Source organism: Manis javanica, chromosome 11 (assembly GCF_040802235.1).
Source record: "Manis javanica isolate MJ-LG chromosome 11, MJ_LKY, whole genome shotgun sequence".
NCBI lineage: Eukaryota > Metazoa > Chordata > Mammalia > Pholidota > Manidae > Manis > Manis javanica.
The window spans coordinates 12,262,690-12,281,462 of NC_133166.1; the positions used below are offsets into that span (position 1 = coordinate 12,262,690).

General features: G+C 37.8%; 1 protein-coding gene across 17 annotated transcripts in view; it reads left to right on the forward strand.

Moving 5' to 3' along the window:
* Positions 1 to 18,773, forward strand: part of DLG2 (discs large MAGUK scaffold protein 2) — a 1,871,010-nt gene that overhangs the window by 1,280,698 nt on the left and 571,539 nt on the right. The gene's annotated exons all lie outside the window — the stretch shown is intronic.

Consider the following 18,773-nt stretch of genomic DNA (forward strand, 5'->3'; position numbering starts at 1 on the left):
CATTCCCACCAGCAGTGTAGGAGGGTTCCCTTTTCTCCACAACCTCGCCAACATTTGTTGTTGTTTGTCTTTTCAATGATGGCGATCCTAACTGGCGTGAGGTGATATCTCATTGTGGTTTTAATTTGCATTTCTCTGATGACAAGCAATGTGGAGCATCTTTTCATGTGTCTCTTGGCCATCTGATTTAGAGAACTGCCTATTCAGCTCCACTGCCCATTTTTTAATTGGATTATTTACTTTTTGTTTGTTGAGGTGTGTGAGCTCTTTATATATTTTGGATGTCAATTCTTTATCAGATCTGTCATATATGAATATATTCTCCCATACTGTAGAATACCTTTTTGTTCTATTGATGGTGTCTTTTGCTGTACAGAAGCTTTTCATCTTGATATAGTCCCACTTGTTCATTTTTGCTTTTGTTTCCCTTGCCCGGGGAGATATGTTCATGAAGAAGTCACTCATGTTTATGTCCATGAGATTTTTGCCTATGTTTTTTATGGTTTCATGACTTACGTTCAAGTCTTTGATCCATTTGTGTATGGGATTAGACAGTGATCCAGTTTCATTCTCTTACACGTAGCTGTCCAGTTTTGCCAGCACCATCTTTTGAAGAGACTGTCATTTCCCCATTGTATGTTCATGGCTCTTTTATCATATATTAATTGGCCATATATGTTTGCGTTAATGTTTGGAGTCTCTATTCTGTTCCACTGGTCTGTGGCTCTGTTCTTGTGCTGGTACCAAATTGTCTTGATTACTGTGGCTTTGTAGTAGAGCTTGAAGTTGGGGAGCGAGATCCCCCCCACTTTATTCTTCCTTCTCAGGATTGCTTTGGCTATTCAGGGTCTTTGATGGTTCCATATGAATTTTTGAACTATTTGTTCCAGTTCATGAAGAATGCTGTTGGTAATTTGATAGGGTTGCATTGAATCTGTATATTGCTTTGTATAGGATGGCCATTTTGATGATATTAATTCTTCCTAGCCAGGAGCATGGGATGAGTTTCCATTTGTTAGTGTCCTCTTTAATTTCTCTTAAGAGTATCTTGAAGTTTTTAGGGGATAGGTCTTTCACTTCCTTGGTTAGGTTTATTCCTAGGTATTTTATTCTTTTTGATGCTATTGTGAATGGAATTGTTTTCGTGGTTTCTTTTTCTATTAGTTCATTGTTAGTCTATAGGAAAGCCACAGATATCTGTGTGTTAATTTTGTATCCTGCAACTTTGCAGAATTCTGATATTAGCTCTAGTAGTTTTGCAGTGGAGTCTTTAGGGATTTTTATGTACAATATCATGTTATCTGCAAATAGTGACAGTTTGACTTCTTCCTTACCCATCTGGATTCCTTGTATTTCTTTGTTTTGTCTGATTGCCTTGGCTAGGACCTCCAGTACTATGTTGAATAACAATGGGGAGAGTGGGCATCCCTGTCTTCTTCCCTATCTCAGAGGAAAAGTTTTCAGCCTCTCACGTTCAGTATGATGTTAGCTGTGGGTTTATCATATATGGCCTTTATTATGTTGAGGCACTTGCCTTCTATGCCCATTTTGTTGAGAGTTTTCATCATGAATGGATGTTGAATTTGTTGAATGCTTTTTCAGCATCTATGGAGATGATCATGTGGTGTTTGTCTTTCTTTTTGTTGATGTGGTGGATGAGGTTGATGGATTTTCGAATGTTGTACCATCCTTGCATCCCTGGGATCAATCCCACTTGGTCATGGTGTATGATCCTTTCATCGGGTTTCACAGTAGTCTCTAATAATTCTTTGTATTTCTGTTGGGTCCATTGTGATGTTTCCTTTCTCATTTTTGATTCTGTTGATGTGTGTTGATTCTCTTTTCCTCTTAATAAGTCTGGCTAGAGGCTTATCTATTTTGTGTATTCTCTCAAAGAACCAGCTCTTGGTTTCATTGATTTTTTTCTATCGTTTTATTCTTCTCAATTTTATTTATTTCTTCTCTGATCTTTATTATGTCCCTCCGTCTGCTGATCTTAGGCCTCATTTGTTCTTCTTTTTCCAATTTCAATAATTGTGACATTAGACTATTCATTTGGGATTGTTATTCCTTCTTTAAGTATGCCAGGATTGCTATATACTTTCCTCTTAAGACTGCTTTTGCTGCGTCCCACAGAAGTTGGGGCTTTGTGTTGTTGTTATCATTTGTTTCCATATATTGCTGGATCTCGATTTTAATTTGGTTGTTGATCCATTGATTATTTAGGAGCATGTTGTTCGGCCCCCATGTGTTTGTGAGCCTTTTTGCTTTCTTTGTAGAATTTACTTCTAGTTTTATACCTTTGTGGTCTGAAAAGTTGTTTGGTAGGATTTCAATCTTTTGGAATTTACTGAGGCCCTTTTTGTGGCCTAGTATGTGGTCTAGTCTGGAGAATGTTCCATATGCACTTGAGAAGTATGTGTATCCTGTTGCTTTTGGATGTAGAATTCTATAGATGTCTATTAGGTCCATCTGTTCTAGTGTGTCGTTCAGTGCCTCTGTGTCCTTACTTATTTTCTGTCTGGTGGATCTATCCTTTTGAGTGAGTGGCGTGTTGAAGCCTCCTAAAATGAATGCATTGCATTCTGTTTCCCCCTTTAGTTCTGTTAGTATTTGTTTCACATATGTTGGTGCTCCTGTATTGCATGCATACATATTTATAATGGTTATATCCTCTTGTTGGACTGAGCCCTTTATCATTATGTAATGTCCTTCTTTATCTCTTGTTACTTTCTCTGTTTTGAAGTCTATGTTGTCTGATACTAGTATTGCAACACCTGCTTTTTTCTCCCTGTTGTTTGCATGAAATATCTTTTTTCATCCCTTGACTTTTAATCTGTCCATGTCTTTGGGTTTGAGGTGAGTCTCTTATAAGCAGCATATAGATTGGTCTTCCTTTTTTATCCATTCTATTACTCTGTGTCTTTTGGTTGGTGCATTCAGTTCATTTATATTTAGGGTGACTATTGAAAGATATGTACTTATTGCCATTGCAGGCTTTAGAGTCATGGTTACCAAATGTTCAAGGTTAGCTTCTTTACTACCTTACTGTCTAACTTAACTCGCTTATTGAGCTATTATAAACACAGTCTGATGATTATTTCTCTCCCTTCTTATTCCTCCTCCTCCATTCTTCATATGTTGGGTGTTTTGTTTTGTGCTCTTTTTAGGAGTACTCACATCTAGAGCAGTCCCTCTAAAATACCCTGTAGAAGCAGTTTGTGGGAGGCAAATTCCCTCAACTTTTGCTTGTCTGGGAATTGGTTAATCCCTACTTCATATTTAAATGATACTCGTGCTGGATACAGTATCCTTGTTTCAAGGCCCTTCTGTTTCATTGCATTAAATATATCATGCCATTCTCTTCTGGCCTGTAAGGTTTCTGTTGAGAAGTCTGATAATAGCCTGATGGGTTTTCCTTTGTAGGTGACCTTTTTTCTCTCTCCCACTGCCTTTAATACTCTGTCCTTGTCCTTGATCTTTGCCATTTTAATTATTATGTGTCTTGGTGTTGTCCTCTTTGGGTTCCATCTCTCAGGAGTTCTGTGTGCTTGCATAGTCTGAGCAACTATTTCCTCCCCCTGTTTGGGGAAGTTCTCAGCAATTATTTCTTCAAAGACACTTTCCATCTCTTTTTCTCTCTCTTCTTCTTCTGGTACCCCTATAATGCGGACATTGTTCCTTTTGGATTGGTCACACAGTTCTCTTAATATTGTTTCATTCCTGGAGATCCTTTTATCTCTCTCTGCGTCAGCTTCTATGGTTCCTGTTCTCTGGTTTCTAGTCCATCAATGGCCTCTTACATCTTATCCATTCTGTTTATAAATCCTTCTAGAGATTGTTTCATTTCTGTAATCTCCCTCCAGACATCATCCCTTAGCTCTTGTATATTCCTCTGCAGCTCCATAAGCATGTTTGTGATTTTTATTTTGAATTCTTTTTCAGGAAGACTGGTTAGGTCTGTCTCCTTCTCAGGGGTTGTGATTTTGGTCTGTATCAAATTCTGCCTTTTCATAGCGATAGAGATAGTTTGTGGAGCTGGCGCAAGTGAGGGCTAGGAGAACATCCCTTCTTTTTGGTTTGTGCTCTTCCTCTCCTGGGAGAACAGCGACCTCTAGTGGCTTGTGCTGGGCAGCTGCGCCCAGACGGGGCTTCTGATTCTTGCCTGGCCGCTATAGAGTTTATCTCCGTGGTTGCTGTGGGCGTGGCCTGCCTGGGGCTGCTTCTCTGATATGGCTGAGTCGCGTTGGAGGGGAAATGGCCGGGAGGCTGTTTATCTCCATGAGGGGCCTCCCAGCTGCCCTGCTGTACATGGTGTTAGAGTGCCCAGAGTTCCCCACTATTCTCAGCTGCTAGGCTATGTGTGCCGGGATGCTTCCGTCCAGTTGTGTGGTCCCTGTGCCTTTAAGACTTTCAAAAAGCACTAACTTTTCTTTGTCCCAGGGGTGCCGGCTGCAGGGACCTACTCACAGGTCTTACTGTCCTGTTTCCCTAGTTTCCAGCACCCCACGCATGCATTGTGTCTGCGCTCTGGTGCGGCTGGCTCAGGCTGGGTGTTTAGCAGTCCTGGGCTCCCTCTCCCTCCCCGCTCTGACTCCTCTTCTCCCACCAGGAGCTGGGGTGAGGGGCATTCAGGTCCCACCGGGCTGCAGCTTGTATCTTACCCCCTTTGAGAGGCACTGGGTTCTCGCAGGTGTGGATGTAGTCTGGCTGTTGTCCTGTGTCTTCTGGTCTCCCTTTTAGGAAGAGTTGTATTTGCTGCATTTTCAAAAATATATGTGGTTTTGGGAGATTTCCATTGCTCTACTCACACCACCATCTTGGCTCCCCCTCAAGATACTATGTTTTTAACTACTGATCTGATAATTCATTTTTACCATACCTGACTCTGGTTCTGATACTGATCCGGTCTCTCTATGTTGTGTCTCTCTTTTTTTATACATTGTAATTTTTTTGTTGAAAGGCAGACATGATGTACTGGGTAAAAGGAACTGCAGTAAATAGGCCTTTAGTAATGTAGTGGTAATGCCTTTGGAAAAGGGTATTCTCTATTCCTATGGTATGGTTTCACTCTTTTAGTGAGTTTGTGCCTCAAGACTGACTGTCAACAGTCCTTCTCAGTTATCCCCCCTTAGGTGTTTCAAAAATGGCTAGAGGTGCTGGAGTCGATGTTTCCCCAGGTACATTAGACTCTCATAAAACTTAAGCAAGTTAGGTTGTAGTAAAATAGTTTCAACTGAAGGCAAGCCTTATTAAGAAGAACAGAATGTTCTGACATATTTCAAAATATTTCCTTTTCCCTTTCCCCTTCAGGAAGCATAAGGAATTTTTCTCCTAGTTTCAATATGAGAACCCAGACCTGCTAGAGGTAAATTTCACCAAGTGTGTGAATTCCCCTGGAGTTTTCAACTCTCAGACTTGTCTACACTGAGACTCTACAATTCATCAGGTATAGTTTAGGTTTTCCTAGTCCAGTACTGGTTCCTATGGAGATTTCCACTCTGGTCACTTATGATCTTCTATCCTCCTGTCTATCTCTGTAGTTTTGGGGGGTAACAATTTGCTTTGTGACCACACTTCTCTGACAGATCTAATAGGAGATGAGTTTTCAGTTTGTTCAGCGTGTTGTTAGGACAGAGTGAGGGTTTCTGTGATCCTTACATGTTAGCAAAGAAACTGGAAACTCCAGTAAATTTTTCATTTCAGTTATTATACTTTTTAACTCCACAATTTCCATGTGACTTTTATTTTGTAATTTCTACTTCTTTATTAATCATCTCTATTTTGTGAGTTATTGTTTTCATACTTCCCCTTGAATTTTAAAAAACATGGTCCCTCTAGTTCTTTACACGTATTTATAGCAGCTACTAAAAATTTTGAATTTTTTGTTTGCTAAACATATCAGATGCCTCAAAAATAAGCTCCTATTTAATGCTTATTTTCTTGTGTATGGGTCATATTTTCCTTACATGTCTCGTAATTTCTTTTTTGGAAATAGGCTATATAAAATAAAATGTTACAGCAACTGTTTCTTCTAACACACTCCCTTCTCTGCCCCTATCCCAGATTGTTGTTTCTTTCTGTTTGTTTATTTACGTGTATGTTTAGTTGCATATCTGGACTTGATCTGTAGACTCGGTCTTTTCCGCAGTGTGTTGCTCTAATATCTCTTTTCAGTCTTCTTCCTATTTGGTTTTTGAGTCCTGACATCCTAAGATTGCTTCTAGATCAACATAGCTTAGTGATGAGCCAATGATTGCTCAAGGATGTACTTAACTTGAGCCAGTAAGGCTTCCATCCTTTACCAATGGCTTTGTATAGAGGTTGGGAAATGTGTTCAAATTCAAACAGTTAACTATCAGCCTGAGATTTTGTTTTCTAATAGACACCTTTGCATATGTGCAAGGCCTCACATTAAGCTAGGGATACGTAGACAGCAAAGTCCTTCTCTAGTCTTTACTGAATATATGAATGAGCATGTTCATGAACTCAGTTTCCAGTCTGGCCAGGATATGTTACAGCAATCAAAGCCTGGCATGCCTCATTCCACAGATTCTCCTCTTAAATTTCTAGCTAGTCTGGACAGTCTGTAGCTTTCACCAACCAGTATTGCTACTTTAGGCTACTGCAATATTTTTTCCCCTGATATTTGTTACTGAAATAAATATCGTTTTCATCAATATCCCTGACATATATTTTCCCACATACTACTCCAAATGAAGTTGGCCCCCTCTTACAGCAAAGCTGATGTTTTTGGTAGCTTTTCCCATCCTGGTAGAACTATTACATCCACACAATTTGGGGTTGGGGAGAATGTGTAAAAGTAGTCCCAGGATAGAACAACACAGATTCCCACTGTCCTTAAATGAGATTTTGGAATCAAAGATTTTTGACTTGCTATATGCCTTTAATCAGATTCCAGAATCCAGAAATGGTTATTTTGGGCAATTCTGTCCAGTTTTAAAGTTATTCTTTGGGGAGAGGATTTTCTGAGCTCCTTACTCCACATTCTGTAATAATAATAAATAACATAATAATAACACATACCATGTGCCAGGCCACTCTTCCAAGTATTTTACTAATTCTTTTCATTCGTACTAATTCACTAAATAATACAGTGTTCACAGTCTTTTGAGATTATGAACCTTATTGTACAATGAGGAAACTGAGGCAGATATCTCACAGCTAGTAACTGGCAGTTAAACTCAAGCAATCAGGTTCTAGAATACATATTCTTGAGCACATGCTATACTTCTTATAGTATAGGAAACACACACAGGTTTCTTTTTAGAAAGGGGAATAGACAGAATTTAAATATGTCAATGAAAGACCTAGGAAAAACTTGAAAATATTGTAGTTAATACTTCTGAGAGTTCCTTTAGGTACTAAACACTAAACCTTTACAAACTTATATCATTCAATCATTATACAACCCAATAAATTAAGTACAATTACTATCCATTTTGTAAATAAGGACACCAAAGTTCAGAGGTTAGGTAACACTTCCAAAGTTCTATAACTAGAGAATGGAAGAATTATTTTGTAAACCCATGCAATCTTGATTCCAGAATGCTAGTTCCTAGCCACCATTCTAAGTTGTTTTATACTATCAGGTTGAATCAGGTGAAATAGCCATTTTGTAAATCAAAAAGAGTAAAACATCAACAATTCCATATGATTCAACCAAATTATCTCTCACTTCTAGAATATAACTTACATGTGAAGCACAACATAATGTAAATGGCTGTAGACTCAGAGCCCAAAAGATCTGGGTGCACATCAAAACATCAGCATTACTAGCTGAGCCATTTTGAGCATATCCTTTCCCATCTCGGAGCTGTTTATTCATCTACAAAATTGAGATAACAGTTATTCTTACCCATATAGGCTTATTATAAGGAGCAAATGCAATAATGTATGTGAAAATAATATGTAAATGATTATGCTGCTGTTAGCATAATCTGAAAAAAAGTTACATGTAAACAATCTGAAACCTTATTAATATCTGTATTGTATCAGCTGGTGAGGTGGAAGGCATGCGGGCAGAAAAGTATTAATAATTAGCTCCCTGCCATGATCCTATAGTATTCCAAGAGTGGTGAAATAAAATAAAGCATCTGGGTGCTCTCACTTAGCATCTGATCCAGAAAGACTGATTTGACCTTTTTTGTAACAAGCAGACAAAGCATTTTTTTTTTCAGAATCACAGAACTTAAAAAACTTTCTCATGTGATCTTGATGAAATAATAGATGAATTAGCAGGCTGATGTAGCTCTGTAGCTATCTTCCAAGGTTGTGAAGATAGTGATATATATACTTTTAAAACCAGATGAAAAGAAATCATATGAGCTAACAAAGAAGGGTGGGTACAGTCACTCAATAAATATTTGTGGACTGGTGAGTGGATCGTGAAGGCTGCTGAAAGGGTGACCTACATCCAGATGGAAAGAGAGAAAAGCTTATTGTTAGCAAGGTTTCAAATATGTGATGATTAGAGAGAAATCAAGGCAGTTCACTCCTCTGGAAACAAACAATGGTGAGTAAGGCTTTTGAATACACAGGGATTTGAAAAGATTTACAGCAAATAAGTATCGCTTAATACAAGTTTCAATTGATTAATTTCTTCAGTAACTATTTAGAAATGACCACTATGGGCAAGCCATTATAATAGGTGCCACAAAAAAGAAAATGATAAATAGTGCCTCATCTGAGCAGGAGGGCAGTATACCAGGAAAGCTGAAGCTCAGTAAAAGGAGCTGGACCAGGGGTATAGGAAGAGAGGGACTATGCTACGTAGGACTAAGGAGAAAGATTAGCGTTTTAGCACTAATGACTTCCCTTCATTCAAACACCTGATACTTCCATTGTTTCCTCCCTCATGGTAAGTACTCAGTCTTTAATTTTGTTCAACAAATTTATATTGAGCATATTCTTCCCATCGGTAAGTGAACAAGATAACTCTAGTTTCATGTTACTTATAGCTGTGTAACCTTGAAGAGATTTCTTAATTTAGAAATTTGGCTTTCTTAATGGTAAAATTAGCATTAAAATGTCTAGGTCTCAGGATTATTTTATTTTACTGATTATATCAACTTATAGATAGATATATCTAGCATATAGTAGATACATATCAAAAAGCAGTCGTAGTAGTAATCGTTATTGTTATTAGCATGGAGGGGAAAATTTAGAAAATAAAATGGTGATTTTCAAGGGGTTGGTAAGAAAAAAATAGTGTTAACTTTATGCAAGACATAGCCTTTTGATGACAGGAATCGAAACTTGCCATATCCCCAGATAGCATCTAGCTCCATGAAGGCAGAAACTTTGTTTTGGTTAATACTGTATCCCTAGGACTTAACACAGTATCTGGAAAATTCCAGTCATTCAAAAATAATTTCTAAATCAATTAGGATTTTCATAAGCATAGATTAAATAAAGACATCTAAGCATAAATTAAATAAAGATTACATCAATTATCATACCAAAGAAAAGAGGCACCTTATATAAGTTTAGCACAATTACTTGGTTAGAGAATATTTTTGAAGATAAGTAGTGTCTGTAGCTAGGAACGTAAGTTTGGGACAGCTGGTTGGTGATCTAGAATGTTCTTTAAGGATAAAGAAAAAATATTTAAAGCTACTTGTGCAGCAAAATTATAAGATAAGACATTGCTTTTTAGAAAGATAAGTCTCAAAGGATATAAAGAATAGATTGATAATGAAAAATGATAGAGGCAGAAATATTTTCAGGAAATTTTATCAATGATCTCAAGAAAGTGATCATATAGGATTTGAAATAGGATTTTGAGTATTGATAACAAATATAAAGAATGTGGATGAAAAAGTTAACAGATATATAGATTAGGCTGAAGGAAATGAGGGTTATAGTTAGGCAAGATGATTAGTTCTGTGTTAGACTTACTTTGACTGGGGTGATAGCAGGACTTTTACTTAGAAAACAGAAGTTGGCAAGATGAAAACTCAGGTAAAATTTATATAACAATAAGGGGCAGACCTTGGTGAATGCACATATCTGGCAAGTGGAAAGGAATACAGTGGATATTGCAGTAGAGAGGAGACCAACAAAGATATCAACCATGTGACAAGGAAAGGAGAATTTTGGCGGTAGTTAATCCAATGTCAAAACCTGCAAAAAGCCAGGAAGGATGAAGCCTGGGAGAATAGGATTGTATTCAAATATGAGGAAGTCTCCGTTGATCCTTAAGAGCTCATCTTTTGTATGGCGACAGACACAAACAAGATTGCAGGGGTTAGGAGAGAAGTCGAACATGAAGAAATGGATGGCCTTGATATTGAGCCTCAGACTATAGTTGTATTACACCCAAGCGAAAGGGGAAATATTATTGGCTACCTGCTTCCACCATCATATTTGTGAAGTCTCACCTTACGGTTCAGTGCCCACTTTGTTTCTGTTTCTCTAAATCCTTTGGGCTTGTGCCTTGAGCTCCTGATTCTCTTGGATGCATTCCTTGCCATTGACCAAGTGGTTTATGTATGGGGTGATGAAGAGAGGAAGGCAGCTTGATAGGACAAAACCCTGGTGTATCATGATGCCTTCATAACCACTGATTAACTGTTTTCTTAACACTATTTACTACACTCAGAGAGCATGTTCAAATTATGAAATACTTAAACTCAAAGAACAAAACACGATGCATCAGGCTGGAGTCGAGAGAAAGCATTAACATCACCTGTTATTACACCATCTGGCAGGCACCAAGCAAGGGAGCAAAGCTGGGAAGAAATGTGCTATTTCCAAATCAGAGGCAAATCCATGTCTGAATTTATTAAGTGACTATGTTTTTCCCTCATTACAGAAGCCTTTCATCAAGACAACTTTGTATATAGAAAATCACTTTATACATGTAAGAACCCTAAGCTATTTTCCTTGATTTCTCTTGACAGAAATACCAGAAAACATATAACAATTTTAAAAGTCTACTTAATTAGAAAGAAATCAGCCCTGTGGTTTCCAATTAAATAAAAAATACACACATAGTAATTATAAGTCTATGATCACTGTTCTAGACCCAAAGTTCTATGTATTATAAAGTAGTAACAGAGGCAGAGGAAATAGAAAAACCAAAGGAAAATAATTCAAAAATGGAACAGATTGTAGGATATTGATTTTTTTCTATATTTTGGTGGAGCTATGATTTAACAGTTCACTGAGCTCAGAAGTTTGTTTAATTAGGATTATAAATTTTAATTTGAAATCAGGGTTTACTGAAAGAATATGTTCAGGTGAATAACAAGAATAATAATAGAAATAGTGCTCTTATCAAAATTAGAATAATTGGAATATCAATAATTATTTTTCTAGTTTGTGTTTATTAAAAGTGAGAAATAGTAACTACTATTAGCTCTTCATAGAACTGCATATTTTTAAACCAGTTTCATTATAACAGAACAGTATTCCTAGTAACTAGATGTACCTTAGATTAAAACAGGTGCTCTACAAAGCTTAAACAGAAAATTTTTTGCTTACTACTAAGTGTTTAAACAATATTAACACACAGATGTGTATCATACAGGACAAAGATGAATTCGAACAGTGTGTAAGTCACAAAACTGGTATTGGAATTAGGCCTTTTGGATCCCAGAATCCAAGCTTCTTATTTCTCTGTGATAATTCCTCTCAATGTGAAGAGAGGGTATCCTTTCAGGCAGTGAAGATCATGTAGGAGAAGGGACGTTTGTTAGATAAAGGATAGTTTAGTAATATGCTACCAACCTCGCCTTTGCCTATGATGCCCTCAGCCTGGTTAGGGCTTCTGTGCTAATGGACTGACTCTCATTTTTGCAGTACTTGTTTTTCATCCACACACCAGAGACATTTAAATTTAAATGTGACAAAAAGATCGAAATAATGAACATATGCCTTCTCCAGTTGTTCTTTCTTTTGAATTGAGAAAAAGCAAAAATCCCTTATCTTTTTCTTTCCCTTTTTCCAAGAGACAAAGCTACCTTGTATTCCTTCTAGAAGCCCTGAGGTCTCTGAGGATAAGAAATGGTATAGGGAAGATTGGTACATATACACAGTGGAATATTATTCAGCCATAAGAAGAAAACATATCCTACCATTTGCAACAACATGGATGGAGTTAGAGGGTATAATGTTCAGTGAGATAAGCCAAGCAGAGAAAGACAAGTATCAAATGATTTCACTCATCTGTGGAGTATAAGATCAAAGAAAAAAACTGAAGGAACAAAACAGCAGCATACTCACAGAACCCAAGAATGGAGTAACAGTTACCAAAGGGAAAGGGACTGGGGAGGATGGGTGGGAAGGGAGGGACAAGGGCGGAAAGGGGTATTACCATTAGCAGACATAATGTAGGGGGTGGGGGCATGGAGAGGGCTGTACAACACAGAGAAGACAAGTAGTGATTCTACAGCATCTTACTACACTGATGGACAGTGACTGTAATGGGGTATGTGGTAGGGACTTAATGATGGAGGGAGTCTAGTAACCATAATGTCGCTCATGTAATTGTAGATTAATGATACCAAAAAAAAAAAAAAAAAGAAAGAAATAGGTATAGGTATCAATAGGAGCTGAGGAGAGTGGATGATACTGCTATTGAGTTTCCTCCCTGAAGGGGAGCCCTACAGGTTAAGGAGAAGGGGCATAGTAGAGGTACAGGGAGGCTAGAGGAGGATTACGGGCAGCCAGTTGGTATCTTTGGAATAGTGAATAATAGACAAATCCACAAAAAAATGTGGTCAGATAGACCTTGACCAAAGCGACAGGCAAAGTAAATATGAGTGGATGGGGAAAAACACCCTGATTCTAGAAAGAGCAGGGAAGGGCCTCAGAGGTTGTCCACATGGTGAAATTGAAGCACCATGACTTGCCCAGGGTTAAACAACATGTTAAAGCCCAGAATTAAGACCATATATGGGTCTTCTGACTCTCGAGCCAAGATCTCTCCAGCAAAGCACTCTGACGAAGGGGCTCATGGTGTCCCCTCCGCCTTGGTAGGCCTGTCTCTTTCCTGCCTGTTCTGATGAACACCCTCCCATGAACACATTCAGTTCATACCACCTCCTCTGTGATGCCTTTTCTCTGACTCCTCCCAGGTGCAATTGCCTGTTCCCTCCTCTATGTCACGTCTGTAGCTGCCACAGTGTGCAGGCATCTACCACAGCAACCAGATCACTCCATTGCCCATTCTCATTCATTTACCTCCGTCTACCTACTAAAGTGAGTTCTTGGAGGATAGGAGCCATATCTCATTCATCTTTGTATCTCCAGAGCTTGTCATCACACCTAGCATGTGGTGGGTTCTCAATGAGTGTTAGATTATGTTTTCATTCATCTGTTCAATATTTAAGTTAGAAATTACCAGTGCATGTGTATAAAAATGTGCTGAGATGGAGAGAGAAATTCAAGCCATATTTCACAGGAAAAGATAGCAGTTAGGGGCTGCCTATACTTACCTAAAGATGGAGTGCTGAATGACAATTCAAGTTTTAGAGTTTTCAGGTGATTTGTTTCTTAAGATTCTTCTGGAGACCTACTATGAACAAGATGTGGTGCCAGAAGCTATAGTGGTACAGAAATGGGTAAGAGAGAATCTGCATCCTCATGGAAGATGGGGATATAAGGGATGCTGTGACAGTGGCCTTAGGAAAGTGAGAGCCGATAGCAGAGCAACATAATGGGCTAGGCTGGGTAAGAGAAGATTCAAAAGAAAATGCAGGAGTGGGTGGACAGAGGGCTAGGAAAAAGTCCGGCTGAGGTAATATTCTGATGGAAGAAGGCTGCAGGACTCTGATTTGGGAGAGAGGGCTAAGATGATTCCTGTCCACAGGCTGTACATCTTAGGTGGGTTCAGGAGAGAAATGTTTGGGTTATTTATTAGATTTCATAGAAGAAAGCAAGTTTTTTGCTTACAAATTGATAATTTGTATTATTGGGGAGATTACCAGCCATTCAATATTTGATCAAAAACTATATCATGGACCTTCCAGATTATTAATTCAGAACTAATTAGAATAGCTCTCACTATTGAAAGTCTACTATACACCAGGCAGTTAATATATGTAATCTCATTGATTCCTCCAAACAGTTTCATGAAGAAAACTACGTGGTATTGTAGCTAAAATGTACATATCACTTAAGATGTGTGCTGTTTTCCACAAATTATCTAATGTAATCTTCACAATGACAATATAAAGGAAATATTTCTTAGTACCATTCTACAAATCAGGAAACTAAGAAATTTTGGAAGATTAGGAAATTGCCCACATCCGTGCATCATATCAATGTTGGAACTAGGATTCAAATCTGTGTCATTTTTAATTTACTCTGAACCCATGTTCTTACCCACTAAGCACAAGATTGTACTAAGGAGATTCAAATGTAACATTGCCTTAAAAGATACTCCAAACAAGAGAGGGACAAATACTTTGTACTAAGAAAGAGGAATGTGAATGTGCGCGCGCGCGCGCGTGTGTGTGTGTGTGTGTGTGTGTGTGTGTGTGTGTGTGTGTGTGTGTGGTGTTTGTGCCTGTGTATGTCAAGACTTGCTCGAACATTTGAAGGTTGTTATGCCTCTGTGCAGGAAGGCTCCTGGGAAGATCTGATCTTGAAGATGAGGATGTCTAAGCTGGGAATTCCAAAAGGCCTAGGCCCTGTAGGGATTGCATCCCCATCAGCAACCAGGGCCTTTTTTGAGAGCAAACTTTATGTACCCAATAAATCTCCTTTATTGATTCACTGATTTTTTTCTATTTCCTCATTCACATGGTCACTCTGCATCTGTGTGGTAGGCATTGTGCTAGATGCTGGAGCCACAGATGAAAACAGAGTGATTGGGGCCTGCCTGGGAATGACTAGAGGCCATGAAAAACAGATGCCCTGGTTTCCATGATTATCCCATTTTTCCTAAAGTCCAGCAGCAGCTCATATGCTAAAACTAAGATTCAAAGATAAATCTAGTTTACTGTATCTTAACAACTTTTAATAAAGGGAAGAATTAATACATTATCTATCATATTCTATGCTACTAAGGAATCAAATCCACATAGACAACAAATAGTAAATAGATGTGTGCATGGGGCAACAGTGGGGCTGTGGCTCTAGTCCACCTCTATAGATTGTATATGGGATACCACACATCTGTGAGGCCTTAATATGTTTGTGTTTGGTGTCTCTTTAAGGACTGCATGTTTCTTGAGAATAGGGATCATATGTTAAAGTCTTTATTTTTTCAATACCCATCACTCCACTTGGTGCATCATGTATGCTCAATAATTGTTCATTGGGTGGAATTGTGCTTAGTCTTGGGAAGCCAACACTTTGATATTACTATCTCAGCACTTGTTATAATATATGATGACGGGATATATAAAAATTCATTCATCTCAGATTTTAATATGCTCTTAGCTTTAATAAAATTGCAGGTGTAGCAAAGTACAAAATGTCCAGAGAAAGCATTAAGATTCCAATTAAAAAGCATTAAAACATATGGAATAGTTCACATGTGTTATTCATGAAAAACTGCTTTTCAGGAGATAAAAATACATCTCAAAATCAAACTCTATGATTATCCAGGCAGGTGGTTACTATAGCACTGAAGGGGAAAAAAAGGCAGTATAATTAACTAAAGTTGTTGGAGAGAAAAAAAATATGTAAAGCATTCAAAGTTTATGAAATTAGATCTTTAAATACCAAGTCTGAATTTGAGTGGGTCACTCTCTTGTCTTAACTTCCATATGATGTCAGGAAATCTACATGCCAGATAGTGCAGGACAAGGTGTGGCATCAATTTTATTTTCTAGCCACCATGGAAACCCACCAGCTGTCACCACAGAACCATTAGGTTCAGGAAAATTAAGTATCTGAAGAAAAAGCAGATTATTTCAAAACTGGGCAATTCCATCTACTTTATTGACCCTCCATATCTACAGAAATGCCCACCCCCTCACTTTTCTAGTCTTCAGGCTGGAGAGGAGACTGTAAGTGATGGTCAGCACCAGAGCTGGAAACAGTAGGGAACCTAATCCATGTAGCTGTCCAGGCTCCAAACTGTCAGGAACATAAAACATTACTGGGTGCTTAAATAACCACAGGAAGTATTACTGGTCAGCAACAGCAAAATGTATTTGGCAGAACTCACTGCAGGAAGAGAGCTTTGTGAATTCAAAGACATATTACCATGACTTGATCGAGGGTGGAGTGAGACCGCCAAGGCAAGTTCAGACAAGAGATTGGCCCCAAGCGCCCCCAGAAGATGATGGGAGCACTGACAACACAGGTTTTCAGTTTTGCTAAGAATACACACAATTATAGCTAGGATGGAATTATGTTCCTAGCTTTTAGCTCTTCACCAGTCAACAAGTAGCCACTCCTCTAAATAAACATGGAAGAAAATATTTATAGAATATTGTGTTGGTGTGCCCATTTGAAAAGCCACTGGATTTTCACCGATGTCACAGCCCAGTGTATGTACATCTGATTAAAATGGAGATATTAGGGTTTTTTTTTCTATTTCATCCTTTCCCCTAAGGCCTTTGCCAAGGGAAGTTATAGGATTTCTTGTCTTAGGTATCATTAGGCAAAACATAGATGATGCTCGCCTAGTGATGAGAGAGCAGAGAGCAGGACCACTTCCATGTCTTTCCCAAACTCCTACACTGACTCTTGTATTACCATGTTACATTTTAAATGATCCTAAGTCAAAAGTTGAAATATGGCCTTGCCTATGCCAAAAAAAAAAAAACAACTTGCATTCCTTTATAATTTTACTAAATCCTGTTATAGTCACAGATACTTTCTTTTGAAAGACAGTTACATCCAGCCTAGATGACATCATCCCTTCTTATGAAGACATCCTGGATATTATTGAATCAAGCAAATGACATTACTTTCTGGGGTTGTAAATTAAAGACCCGTGGAGTAAATATAAGCCTGCAGTAGTTCATCTAGATGATGAGGGAAACCAATTAGGATATGTGTATATAATGCTTCCAGTATCTAAAAGTCAGCATCTATGATCATAAACATGTTAAGCAAAGATTTGGTTTGACCACGATTGTGCAGCACATGCTATTAAAATATTTTTTTTCCTTTTAAGAACTTCCTAATAGAATTTCCTTCACACTGAGACTCTTGATTCTTATTATCAGAGGCTTGTTTTCTTCTCTTTGAAATTGTTATTTTCTCCTGTGAAGGGCTTCATTCTAGAGAAGTCACTGAAGCAAAGAAAAGCTTCAGAGAGCCTACTGTGAGAATTAAAGCATAGCACATTAATTCAGCCTTCTCTTTCTATCTCCCCTCAATCAGCTAAAGGAAGTTATTTAAAAGAAAAGAAGAATTAAGGTAGAAACACACACATCCAGAGAGTCTGACTTTTGTCTTGTACTTTCACACAGGAAGAACAAAATATCTGTAAAGCTGCTAACGCTTTCTAGCATTAAGTCCTCTTCTATGAGTCATTAACTTGCTGAAGCCCAGAAAATCAAATTTGGTTTAGGGCTGTTTGATAATGTTGTAACACAGTAAAATGTGATTCACCAATTAGCTCATGTAATTAGAAAATGAGAAACATGCTCTAAGTGGCTGGTGGACACATATAAGTAAAGTCTATTGTCATTCTTTATAGTTGCTGATCATAGTTGTAATTCTACCTTTATAGTGGATGATAAGCAATCCAGATCCCCTATGGAAGAGAATCCACAAAGACCTGCATTTATATATCACATAAATTAGTTACTTACTTAATTCAGGCAGTTATTTGTTTACTCCTTTTCTTTTTCCTTTGTCAATTCTTTCTTGCCAGGCTGTTAAGCAACAGATCATCTGTTCCTGGCCTCCATAGAGTTTTCAGTTTGCAAGAAATATGTTTAAATTCTTCTAAGGAAGGAAAGTGAAACTGGTTAGAATCCTACAAAAATTATAGTTTTGTAGTTAAAATGAATCTTTCTGGCTGATACTTATATGCCACTGATATTGCAAAGACACATAGAAGAAAAAAGATAGCCAGTTTGAGGATTTTCTTGCTCAGAGGTTTTGCCTGGTTGAAAAGGACTCTATGATGAATAAGAATGGGAATGCAATATTTGTTAGATTATTTTAAAGCAACTCTTCATATATTCTATATGTACATCTTTTGAAATCTAAAGCATGTATTATTTATTGCCTGGTTATATTTAAAATATATTTCTGTAAATTCAAATGAATTCAAGGTTTGGTTGGATAGTTAAAATTGTCTCTCACTAGGAAATTCAAACATGTCCTACTTTGTTCTTTTCTTATTGCTACTGAAGTACATAGGCATGGTTACATGGTCCAGGGCTTCCCAATAAATATATAGAGATGATGGAGATGAATTACCTGAGCTTGAACTGGTGAAACAAAGGCATTCCTTATCTGATGTGGCCATCTTAGTGTCATTCGATTGCAAAAAATGACATATGGTTGTGCTGCCCTTATCACTGACTTTTTAAGGTCATATTTTAGTGTTCATGGAAATTCTAAAAGCTATTAGGAAATTGTTTTCCTTGTAGCTGTAACAATGCCCTAAGTGGTTTATTCTTTGTAGATTCACAATATATTTTTGCATTGTTCTCCCTGCCCCAAATATCAAAAAATTCTAAGGAATGCAAAAAGCTTTGATTGTTTTTTGTATAGTTTCACTCATATTTTAGAATAGCTTGGATTACATTTCATTTGGATGAAAATTTATGATCACAAACATCAAGGAAGTTTGATTTATTCATAGCCGGAATGAGAGTTAACCCCCA